A 12,872-nucleotide genomic window follows, 5' to 3' on the forward strand; every position below is an offset into this window, starting at 1 on the left:
TGTTATTTTCTTATCACTACACAAGGAATTTATTAATCCTTGAGACACCTGCAGTTTGAAGGAAGATCCATAAATAAATACATAGGATCATACACTCTTCCTACAAGGTCACTGTTATTCAGTGAGTGGGCAGTTGGGACACATTTGGAAGATCCAGACAGCTTTTGTCAAGGCAATGCTTTTGTTCCACTTATGTATTTATCCAACCTCAAAACTGCAACATTTTCTCATGGGGAGAAATATTAGTTACTAGTGCAGTGGCTTATTGGCAGACTACCATCTTCTGCCATGCATGCTGCTGAATGAAAAAGGATGCCAAATGTCTTTATTTATCTCTTAATGTATTATTTCCTATATCTCTAGGCCACTTTTCAAAACAACATTGTTCCAACATGGCTTGTATATGCATGTTTGGAGTAGCACTCAGCCCAACGTTGCATGCTTGTATTCTTACTGCAGCCTGTGATGAAAACTAGCATTTCTGAAACTTGTTTGGGCAACAATCAAAGCATTTTCATATGCACTTGGGAGTCCCTTAGTATGTTTGAGTCACTTGCGGTGGCACCCCGATTGTGGAATACGCTCCCCAGAGAGATTCACCTGGCACTGGCACTTTATTCTTTTTGGCACCAGGCTAAAGTCTTTTTATTCTCCCAATGTTTTAAGGTTTGACTGTTTTAATATGGGTTTTATTATTGATTTTGACTGGGATGCTGTGCTTTATTCTATTTTGTCTTATTGTTCAATCATCCTGAGACCATGGTAAGGGACGGTCAAAAATAGGTTTAAATAAATAAATGTGGCCTGGCAAAGAAAAAAATTGACAGGCCACATGGCAAAGAGCTCTCTTCTCCAACACCTTGTTGCAACCTTCCAGCATCTGCTCCCACCTCACTCTGCCTAATGGTAGGGCCAGTCAGGTGATGGCATGAGTGGGCCACTCCAGGTGTATCACCGGTCCACACTATTGCACAGTACTGATTTAGCTGCCTTGTGCATCTGGCTTTGTGATGCACTCTGAAAAGGCACTGGATTCCCCTCTTTCATTCAAAGACACATTAGAAGTCTTATCTGGGAATCTCACAGCAAATCTCGGCATGACCCCGAATCAGTGACATCACATCCCCATAGCTAGCATACCAGCTGCTGCTATGCTTTGTATAATCTAGTTGCATATGTGCCTGCTAGAATGCTCCTGCAAAAGTGGCATCATTGTGACAAGCGCCACATCTGTTTCTCCTCTGATTATGGCATCCTTTTGTGATTATGTTTTAAAACATTGCTTTATTTGATGTCTTTAATGGCTATTCGCTTTACTGTTTCATCACAGGAGCGCTTGTGGATAAGGGGGCAGATTTATAAGAGCAGCAGTAAAATATCATCACTGTCAGAAATCCTCCTCTGACTCAGGAATACTGGCCAGTTCTGACACCTTGAAGCACATTGGGAGAGTTCTCATGATCCTGCCAATGTGCAAACCAGCCACCAACATATGATTACAACTCAGATTCAGTACTCAAAAATATATTGCTTATTTTGATTGGCCAACTTCTCACAAATCTCATTGGTTTTAAAGTTCTATTCTGAACCCAGCTTTTTGCAAAATTTGTACTCCATGAGCATGGATGTCTAAAGCAATCTCTTGACCAAAACTTGACATTCTCATCTTGCATTAACCTTTCGTCTTATACTTGTTTCAAGGTCATTTTTGCACTGGACACAGTACATTTAACTGTGAGTAAATGGACTCTTCTCAACCTTGCATCAGTGACTTTTGCTAACAGCCTATCCTTTACATTTATTGCCTATTACCTAAAGTAGCATCATCTACGTTTCCCGTTTGATCATTTTGGCCTTCTTTTGAGATCCTACCCTTTTCTCCTTGGAATCTCATTTGAGGGTATAAAATTATCTACCAAACTTAATAACCACGTTTTGAAAACTGCATATGTAAACTCATAGATGCCTAGAATCGTAAAGTTGAAAACAGATCTGGAAAAGGCATTAGGTCCAACCTTCCTCAAGCCGGATCAATCCAGATGCGTTAGTCTACATCACATAAAGGGTGATGGGCCTGTTAGGCCAAAACATCTGGAGGGACCATGGTCAGGGAAGGCTGACCTAGTCCAATCCATTAGCCCTAGGTTGGAATTGAGGAAGAATATCTCATATCTGAAGAGAAAACTAGGTAGCATCATAAATAATAAATCATATCCAGATGGCTCAAGCAAGTGGAGGGGAACAATCTATGAATTTAACACCCAGCTTAATTCCCTCCCAACTCCTATTGTGGTGACCAGTAGATCTTGACCACTAGATATGAGTGTTCCAAACTACAATGCCCAGTTCTCTAGGAAGGTGCTGCATGCCATTTGGATGGAGAGCCTTGCAGGGCAGAGAGCTTAGATGACATGAGAGCAGGGCACAGCAGGACATGTCCTCTCCATGCTCTGGTCATCATCTGCCCAGTGGCATCATCCGCCTTGATACGAGCCCACCTCTTCCCTCTGACCTCAGCAGCTTTGCAGCAGTTAGGAGATGCGACTCATTCCCAGGGCAGTTTGGGCTGCCACAGGAAGGCAGAAGCTTCTTAAAGTACAGGAGATGCTGCCAGCTCTCCTCCCAAAGCCTGCCCATTGTCTGCTTTTTTCCTTCCCTCACTTTCTGCTCTTACACATACACTGCCGGGAGGCTGCTTACTTACAGTGAAGTTTCAGAGGAGGAGGTGGAAGAGAAGGACAGGACAGGAATGCTCCCTGTGGAACTTTTTCTTTAACAGCATCTGATTTCACTTCCCCGGATAGGAACTTCTGGGTGGCTTCTGCATAGCAAAGGATTAAACTAACTTCCTCAAATTTCTTTTCCTCCTCCACCTTTAATTTCTCCCACATAGCTTAATGTAGCAGATATATCACATTTATTTATTTATTTATTTATTTATTTATTTATTATCTTTCTATCCTGCTTTTTTTCCTTCCAAGGAACTCAAGACAGCTTCTCCTTCTCTTCTCTGTCTTAAATCTGATACTCCCAACAACAACCACCACCTGTGAGGTAGGTTGGGCTGAAAGTACGCGACTGGTCCAAAATCACCCAGATCTCCTGGGCCCCAGTCTTGCACTCTGAACTGCTCCACCACAAGATGCGTGTTTGTCTCTCAAACCTCGGCCGCGGCTGGGCAGCTGCATGTTCCAAATGGTGTTGTGCAGGCCACATTCAGAGTGCCTTATGGCACTGCCCCGGGAACAGGGGAAGCTGCCTCCTACCCCCTCCACTCTGCTGACTTGGCCACCCATTCAGCTCTTTTGTTTTTCTTCTTTGTGTGGGCTCCTTGGTGAAGAAAAGGCACTTTGTACATGCTCGTGGTTATTTTCTCTGTGATTAGCCCTAGTATTAAAAACTGTTAAAATCTTGGAAGCATTGACAGAATCATGGTAAAGCCTTGGAACAGATTAACATGGTGGAAGAGCCAGTGGGATGTGGTGGTTGGAGTGAACCCAGGTTCTGGTCCTCACTCTGCCATGGAGCTCCCTGGGTGATTCTGGGCCAGTCACTCACTCTCAGCCTAATTTACCTTGCAGGGTTGTTGTTCAAGGATGAACTGGAACTATGTTAGCTGCCTTGGGTTCCTCACAAAAGGAAAAAAAAGCCAGGATACAAATAGTGTTGATGCTGTTGCTGTTATTTAGACAATGAGAGTTTGCACATAACAAGGAGGAGCAGAAAAGAGTTGCAAAGGACAAACAAACAAACAACCCCTCCAAAAAGCATCTGTTTGATGAAGGGTTGCTGGAAAATAGAAAACGGGGAGAACAGAGTGTTTGCGATCTGGTCTTGCAACAGGTGTGACCAGTTCAATTCCCAAAAAGGAATGCTCTAGCTTTAATCAGTATGGGATATACTCCACTTTATTAAGTTTGTGGGGAGGAGGACACTGCAGTGGCTCAGCAGTGAGAAAACAGCATTTTGGGTGAGTGCAGGAGCACTCTATGTCACTGGGACTTTTTTCACTTACATTAACGTAATATAAATAAATGCTAGTAATTCTAAATTTGCACGCACCCAGCACACACATGAAAATCATGAGGCAATGCCTCTGGTGGAGAACAAGGAGGGGGTGGCAAAATGTTGGAAAACCAACAGGTCAGAGGACTGGGGACCAGGCTTATCTGTTCATATGAATGACATGTTCATCAAATGTTAAAAATGTGCATGGAAATGTGGACTAGTTGAGGCTTGAATGAATGTAATGAGAAGAGTTTGTTATTCCCAGAGCTTGGAGCGCCTGTCCCTGTTTTTCCAAGTGTCACACAGTTGACCACTGTGTTTCCGAACAGCAATCCTAGCCTGTGGTTCATCTGTGGCTCTTTGTGTCACAAAGGCTGCTAAATGGGTGATCTCTGGTCCTCTTAACAGGGTGAGGTATTTTGATTGCTAAGCAAATTTAAAATGCAGGCTGGGATGGGAGCAATGGCTGCTGGTGTCACAAAGATCCAGATGCTTCCCTAGAAAAAGAGCAAGTACATTGTCCCTTTCAGATTAAAAAGTTCCCAAATGTTATTATGTTCCCTTCCCTCTCAGTGCTCAGGTGTCTCTTGCATCTGCACCAGCAGAAGATGACAGACAGACAGACAGACTCACGGAGGTGGCATCAATGTACATGTTCTGCAGAACTTTGGACCCCTTTGAATGAAAGCAATTTGGAGAGCATTGGATGGATTCTAATTCATGTTCAGCAGTGGAGTCCCTGGCTGAACTCGGAGTCATTTTCCCCCTCACTTTCCATCTGCAAAAATGTGAATAATAGTGACTTATTTCTGCTTCTAAATCAAAAGTCATAAAGACTGTAAAACATTTAACAGTAAATTTGGAGTGAGGCAAAGTACCATGCCGGATTTCCCTTTAAAATTGGCTGGCCTACTGCAAAGTGCAGGGCCTGGTGACTGAGTCAGGACATTTACAGCTTTCAGTGCTTTATCACCAGCAGTTCCCCCCGCAAGCCCAGAAAAGGGAGCTTTGTGCAGCAAGGCAAACTTCCCCTGCCACAGTGCTAGTCTTCCCGAGTGCTCAAACAGCTGCCCTCAAGGGCCAGTCCCAGCCCTAGTCCCGGCACCAGCTCCTCAGTCTGTGATGTCTGGATGCTGCCCCTTTGCCAGAATCCTACCTTGGATTTTGGTTTTGACCTATGCCTGGCTTTGAGGCAAGGCACATGTCCCTGCAGGTCATATCTGCTGCTCTGGTACTTGCACTCTGCCTGCTTTAGACCACATGCTTGCTTCTGACTCACCAGATTTACAGCCCAAACTTGGCTGTCTGTAGCCTGAAAGTTTGCTGGGGCTTGACAGATACCTGCATATATGACATAAACAAGCCCTTTCCAGTTGCCAGCACTGCAACTTGATTTGATATTGGTCTGTGCCAATTGTTATTGTTAGGGTGCAATCCTGTGCAGATTTAGGAGGGAAAACATTCTACAGGTCCAAGCATCTCTCCAACCAGCATCTCCTCAAACAGCTTAGCAGCAGCATCTGTCATCTGTGGCTGAACTGCAGCCGGCAGCATCACCAACACGGTGAATAGCTTCAGCACCTTCACCGAAGAGCTTCAGTTTTTTCAGACTGTCTACTCTCTTTGACCTGTTTGCACAACAGAATAAATCATGCCAACTTGTTTAAATGGGATGGCCACGGATCATCCAGATGCCACTTGTGTTGTCCAAAATTTACTAGCATTTCATGTCTCATGGGGAAACAGCCCTCAGTTGACCCATGGTCAATAAGTCAGCATGACTTATTTTGTTTGGCCATTTTGGATATTCAAGTTGTGACTGCAGCTTGTTGTGTCATCTGAACTCAGCAAGATATTTCTGCAGCATAATGTGGTGTTGCTATTAGTGAACAAGTATACAACAGAAGTCCTTCCTGATCTTTGTTGGGCCAGCAGGACAAGATGGGGATTCCACCCTGCAAGCTGTCAGTTTCTTTAGCTGAGCTGACAGTTGTGGTCTCAAAGAGGATGTTGGCATCCCTCGGACTGTTCATTCTGGAAGATTTCAAGATTCACACCAAGATCATCTTGTCTTCAGCAGCTCAAGATTTCATGGTTGCCATGGCTGCCATGGGACTTCCCCAGTATGGCAATGGCTCAACACATGCAACATTGCATACTCTGGACTTGTTTTTTTTCAGCTGGACATGAGGATGATGCCCTGCGTGTGGGAGGCTTCCATCTACTCCCTTCGTCATGGTCAAATCACCACCTCCTAAGATTCAGACAGTAGCTCTTCCTTTCTGCAAGGGTGAAGAACCTAAAAAAGATAATCCACTCTGGAGCCTGATGGATTCAGGCACATTCCAGAGTGCTGAGGTGTTGGGGAGCTTCCAGCTGATACAGACGGTGTTCCTGTCAAAGCCTCAGTGAAGTTTTGAAGCACAGAAATCACCTGGGTGGTCAACATGATAGCTCCGAAGCACCCTTTCTGTTGCAGAGGCCCTTCACCTCCATGCTATTCCTCAGTGCTGAGAGAAATGAGACAACCACAGGAGGTAGCTTGAGTGCAAACAGAGGAAAACTCCTAGAGCCAGTGTGGTGTAGTGGCTAAGAGCATGGGACTGGGACTCAGACGATCTGGGTTCTAGTCCCTGCTCAGCCATGGAGCCAACCGGGTGACTTTGGGCCAGTCACAGACTCTCAGCCCAACCTACCTCACAGGGTTGTTGTTGTGGGGATAAGATGGAGGAGGAGGAGGATGTAAGCTGCCTTGAGCCCTTTGTAGGAAAAAGGCAGGATATAAATTGAAATAAAATAAATAAATGAACCTTTCTGTGTGCCTACAATCAAGCATATTGTGATGCAGCAAGGGAAGCAACATCTCACTGCCTATTACAGGAGGCCCCCAAGGACATCATAGAGCCATCTGAGGTTTTCCGCAATATATTTCCTGAGCACTTCTAGAAGAGAAAACCTCTTATATTCATCATAATTTAGACTCCAGTGTTACGGCAGTTGACTCAGGTGAGCTACAGAGAGCTCAGCCTGGTCCAGCCTTATTGGATCATTTTCAGAGGCTACATTTGCGGTTGTTGCTAAAGTGCTTCAACAGGTTCATGCAACCACTGCCATACTGTATCCTTGTCTCTGGCGGTTTGTAAAAGCCAGATAGAAGGGACCAACCAGCTGGGCCAGCAGGGTGATTCATGCCTCATTGTGAGAGGGAGTGGCCCCATGCAACCTGAACGGGGTGATGGTGAGACCATGACTGAAGAAATCCTCCCTCGGTCTAGAAGATCTTAATAACTCCAGGCCAGTAGCAGACATTCCTTTTCTGGGCAAGGTTCCTGAGGAGGTGGCAGTCAACCAGCTCCTGTCACTCTTAGAGGAGACTGATAACCTGGCTTCATTTCAGACCAGGTTTTGGAATGGAAACAGTTTTGGATGTCTTGTATGATGACCTAAGCTGGGAGGGAAACACAGATCATAGATTACAGCAGCATTCATTACCATTGGCCACAGTATGCTTCTCAGGCTGCCATCTGAATTGGGAGTGGGGGCTACTGCAGTGCAGTTCTTGTGCTCCTTCTTGAAGGGCCAGGTCCACAAACTGGTGCTTGCAGTATGTTGCACGACCTCATTTAGCATACTATTTAACATTTTCATGAAACAGCTGAGTCGGGTCATCTGGAGTGTGTTGCCACCAGGTGAGGTTGATGACACCAGTTCTAATTTCTTTTCATCTTCAGCAGGTGAGGCTGTGAATGTGCTAAACCAGGGGTCCTCAAACTTTTTCAATAGGGGGCCAGTTGAAAGGCGGCGGCTACACATGCGGGCCGGGGGGCGGGTGCCTGGGCACACGGGCTGGTGAGGCGTCATCGGGTGCGTGCGAGGTGGCGTTGGGCGTGTGTGGTGGCGACTCCCTCGCTCGGAGATCTCCCAGCGAGTTCAAAACCATCTCCGAGCAAGCAAGCCACCAGCGAGCGCACGTGCACGGGGGAGGCGGGAGGCAGGCGGCAGCGGCGGCTTGCTCGCTTGGAGGTGGTTTTGAACTCACTGGGAGATCTCCCAACCATCCAAAAGTCCAAAACCATCTCCAAGTGAGCAAGCCCCGGCTCCCATGTGTGGTGAGCGTGCGGGCAGGCGGTGGGCGGCAGTGTGAGCCGGATGAAAGGCATGACAGGCCGGATCCATCCCGCGGGCCGTAGCTTGAGGTCCCATGTGCTAAACTGATGCCTGGCTGCAACAATGGACTGGATGAGGGCCAAAAACTTGAAGCTCACTCCAGGCAAGACTGAGACGCTGTTTGTGGGTGATTCTTCTGACCAGATGGAGGGTGTTCAGCCTGTTCTGTTGGGGTCACACTCCCCTTGAAAGAATGCACTCCTGGCCTGGGAGTGCTCCTTGAACCATCATTGTCACTTGAGACCCAGGTGCTCTTAGTGGCAGAGAGCCTCTTCTACCAGCTTCAGCTGTTGGCCTGGCTCTGCCCCTATTCTGAACAGCCTGGTTTCAGTAATCTAAACTCTGGTAATCTCCAAATTGGATTGCTGCAATTCGTATGTGGGACTACCCTTGAAGACTGTTCAGACGCTGCAGCTCATACAAAACATGGCAGCTAGATTACTGGGGCCCATGGGTTTGAACCAATTCTGGCCCACTTCTATTGGCTGCCTGTATGTTTCCCAGAGCAGTTCAAGATGTTGGTTTCAATCTGTATAGCCTTACACAGTTTGAGTCCACAATACTTGATGGAGCATTTCTTCCAACCACAGACATTACATTCTACCCAAGCATTGCATTCAACACTGGGGGCTTTCCTACAAGTGCCACCTCTGAGGGAATCTCAGAGGGTATCAACGAGAGTAAGACTTTTCTTAGTGGTGCCCACCCCCATCTATGAAATGAATTTTCCACTGAAGATCACCTGGTGCTAACCCTGTCATTTTTTTTCACTGCCCACTGAAGGCAGCCCTTATGCCAAAGTTTTTAACAACAGATATAGATATTCAAGGGATATCTGCAGTTTCAGGCATCCTCTGGGTGGCTTGGAACCCACCTTGGCAGATACAGAAGTCCTGCTGTACTTACAATTTACGAAGATGCTATTGTAATGTCCCTGCATTCCAGTGCCAAGTTGGAGCACAGCACTCTTAATCCAGGGCTGGCCCAAACATTACTTGGGCAGAGTGAGGCAGCTGCTACCTTGGGGGACAAATTTTGGATACTGTAGAAGGGCAGGAATGGTGAGCTTTTGCCAGCATTGTGCCAAATTTTCCAACCTACTTTTGCCGTGATTTGTTTCAGCAGAGGAGCAAAAGGAAATCAAAATTTCACATGGAGGATTCTTGACAGCAACTTATTTATCGGACTCAGGAGTCCCCTTCCAAGGTCACACCAGTGCTTATGGCCTTGGAAGGGGATTGCTAAATGATCCCAGGATCACATGTCCTCTTATTTGTTACATCCATAGCCCCACTTTCTTCCGTGTGATATTTGGAGGTGATCTCACTTCCAAGCACTTACCCAACCCAGGCCTGCCTCAGACTGGCTGCCTCATGGGCCTTCAGGCTCTGCAGTTCACCCTGCCATGATATTCTGTAACCTTCCCCCAAGATTAGATTTTTGTCTCCCATGGACTGGTTAAAATCCAGACTGAGTCTTTTTATTAGAAGTGACTACTGTTGAATAAGAGCGGCGTTTGAACCACTGACTCGACTGATGTGGTGCCAGCTTTATATCAGGGTTGCATTTGAGCCCACTCTCAAAATAATCATTGGAGAAAATATTGGCTTATCTAGAAAGCTGCAACCATCAAACTGAAAACAGATGCACCTCATGGATCAGTGCCCCCCCCCCCCCCCGCCACTTCCACTCTGCAGGCTTTTACTGTATTTTAAATGAAAAGTCCCCGAGATTAAAGCCGCTGAAGCCTCCTGTAATCACTTTTTTTCTGCTGGATTTATTCAGCCTAGACATGTTCCTTTTGTGCAAAAGCAATAAAGTTTCTCCCTCCTCCTTCCCCTCTAGGAGATGAAGAAAGAAATGGGAATTGGTTAAGGCTGCCAGATCAACATTTCAGAAGAAAGAAATATGGGGAAATCCGTAGGTTTTCTGTGGGTTTCTGAGAAGGTGGCTTGCACAGTGATTTCAGCAAAACTGTGTGTTTGGTTTCGTGTGTGTCTGGAAAAAAATGGCAGGTGATGATGGAATCCTGTCCATTAATGAAGACATCGTTGAAGATTGTTCAGCGATTGCAGCAGTGTCAAGTGGTCATTTGCACATGCAGTCAATCACCCTAGAGAGAGTGTAGTGTAGTGGTTAGCCTAGGACTGGGAAGACCCAAATCAGCTCCCAGTCCAGCCAGGTAGTTCATGGGTGGCCAGGAAAATGGTTATTCCATAGCCTAACCTACCTCATGGGACTGTTGTGAGAACAGAATGGGAGAGGAAGAGCAATGTATGGAAGGGGACACCAACTTTTGCAGGGACATTTAGGAATTTGAGAAACTGCTGTGAGCACTGCCACAAAATAGCTCCAGTGGAGTAGGCAGCCAGCCACATGGATGGTATGGCTAGTTAAAAGACAAGTAATATAAACCAAAATTGAGTATAAGCAGAAGAAGGGTTTAAACTGTAAAGCCAAGCCATACATTTCACTCAAAGATGTCCAACAAAATAGACATTTAAAGTTGCAATGGTATGCAAGCTGACAGGGACACCAATGGGCATTACTGCTAAGCAGACCTACGTAGGATTCCATATCCTTCACACACACACACACACACACCCCTTTCCTAAACCCTATGGAAAGGAAAATGCTCCTAGCCCCATCAAGAAACAGCATGTTTTCTGTGCATCGACCCCACAGTCAACTGCACCACTCCACATCTGACACTCCGGCCACCTTCTCTGCCATCAGATTCCCCACCCCTGCTCCCAACCTGGAAATGTGCTGTGTTGTGAGGATAAAACAGAGAGGAGGAGGACCTTGTAAGCCACCCTGTGTTCCTTCCAAGAAGAAAAAATGTGCATTGTAAGTGTGAATGGGAAAAGAGAAAGACCCCCAGAAATGGGGAAGTCTCAGTGATGGAAGCCCCAGAGGATGGAGTTGGGAAGCAAATATTGGAGGGTGCCCAGAAACAACTCTTTCCTTCTCCTGCCTGCTAATCAGCTAATCGGGGGTAAGTTCAGGAACAGGACAGAGAATCTGATATCCTTACATTGCTCAGATTTGTTTTTTGAACATTTTTGAACCAGGAGAGCTTCATAAGCGCCACAGAGGTCTCTGCAGGGAAGCACTGGCACCCAGAGATGCCATGTTGGGGGCCACTGATGTGTGGTTCCTTGAAGGAAAGGTTGGATGTAAAAAATAGAGGCAGAGCCTTCACATGACTGCTCCTTAAGCATATATCTTCTCTCTTCTTGCTAATGCCAGAGTGTAGGACACAGAATAATCTAGTCAAGCTGTGACAATCCAGATTCAGGCTAAATATCAGGAAAAGTTTCCTCACTGTCAGAGCAATGCGACAAGTGGAAGCAGCTGTCTAGAGAGGTGGTGGGCTCTCCCGCACTAGAGACATTCAGAAAGAAACTGGACAGCCATCTGAGTGGGATGGTGTAACTTGGTGTCCTGCAGCAGCGGTGGGGGGGTTGGGGTTGGACCCAATGGCCTTCATGGTTCCTTCCAATTCTACTATTCTATGATTCTATAACATATTTTTTAGATGGACATATCCAGCTGTGAATCAGGCAATTCAAATGTATGACTGAGTCACCCCTTAAACTAAGGGCCATCTCATGGAAAAAGAGGGTAAGGGACACCAGCCCACCCCTGCAGTCTAACTCCCATTGGTTTTAGTGGATTACTCTAAGCATGAGTAAGGGGGTCCTCTTTGGCCTGTTTAGACCAAGAAAAAGAAGGTCCTACAACTTCCAGCACTTCCCAGATAGCATGGCAGGCTAAGGAATGCTTGGGGTTGTCGGATTTTTTTTTTCTTGTCCAAACAGGCATAAGATTGCACCTTATATCTTGATTTCATTCTACTATGCTTTAAGGAGCTGTGGTGTCTTTAGAGCTAGTTCTGCATTCTATAATACGGTTGGCTGTGTGACCTAAAAAGAAGGCATTGGATACTATCCTTATGTATTTATTTCATTTTTATACCACCTAATAGGCAGTTTACAAAAGTTGTAAAAAATTAAAACACATACACAAAAACAACTACGGAGCAACATTAACTTAAAACAACAAACCCACAAGAGTAATTGCAATTGAATCAGCATAGAAGCATCGTGATGGTACAGAATATAATACAATATTGAAAACAAAGTTGAAAAGTTTAACTGTTAACATGCTGAGAGAATGAAAAAGTTTTTACCTGGCACCAAAAAGAATACAAAGTAGGTGCCAGATGTGGGTGCCACAACCAAAAAGGCCTCCTCCTGAAGGCTACCCATCTAACTTCCCTAGAGAAGGACCCCCCAAAGATGACCTCAGAGTCTGGGTAGCTACATACAGAATGAGCCAATCCTTCAGATAATCTGGCCCCAAGTGATTTAAGGTTTCAAATGCTAGTGCTAGCACTTTGAATCTGGCCTAGACTCGATCTGGTAACCAGTGCAGCAGGAAGAGGATTGGCATAACATGTTCTCATGCCCCATTAATAATTTTGCTGCCCTGTTTGGATCACTTGAAGTTTCCAGACCATTTTCAAAGGCAGCCTCATGTACAGCACAGGACGGAAACATTCACAGTTTTTCCTTACAGATGATTCTTCCTAGTACCTTCCTCTTCCCCTTCCCTCACATTCTGGCACCCAGACTTTGGCCTCAAAACATATTTAATTGGTTCTTACTTGGGGAGTATGCCAGGCTGAAACT

This window comes from Varanus komodoensis, unplaced genomic scaffold (genome assembly GCF_004798865.1).
Source record: "Varanus komodoensis strain SLA01 unplaced genomic scaffold, ASM479886v1 scaffold1, whole genome shotgun sequence".
NCBI classification, from domain to species: Eukaryota; Metazoa; Chordata; class Lepidosauria; order Squamata; family Varanidae; genus Varanus; species Varanus komodoensis.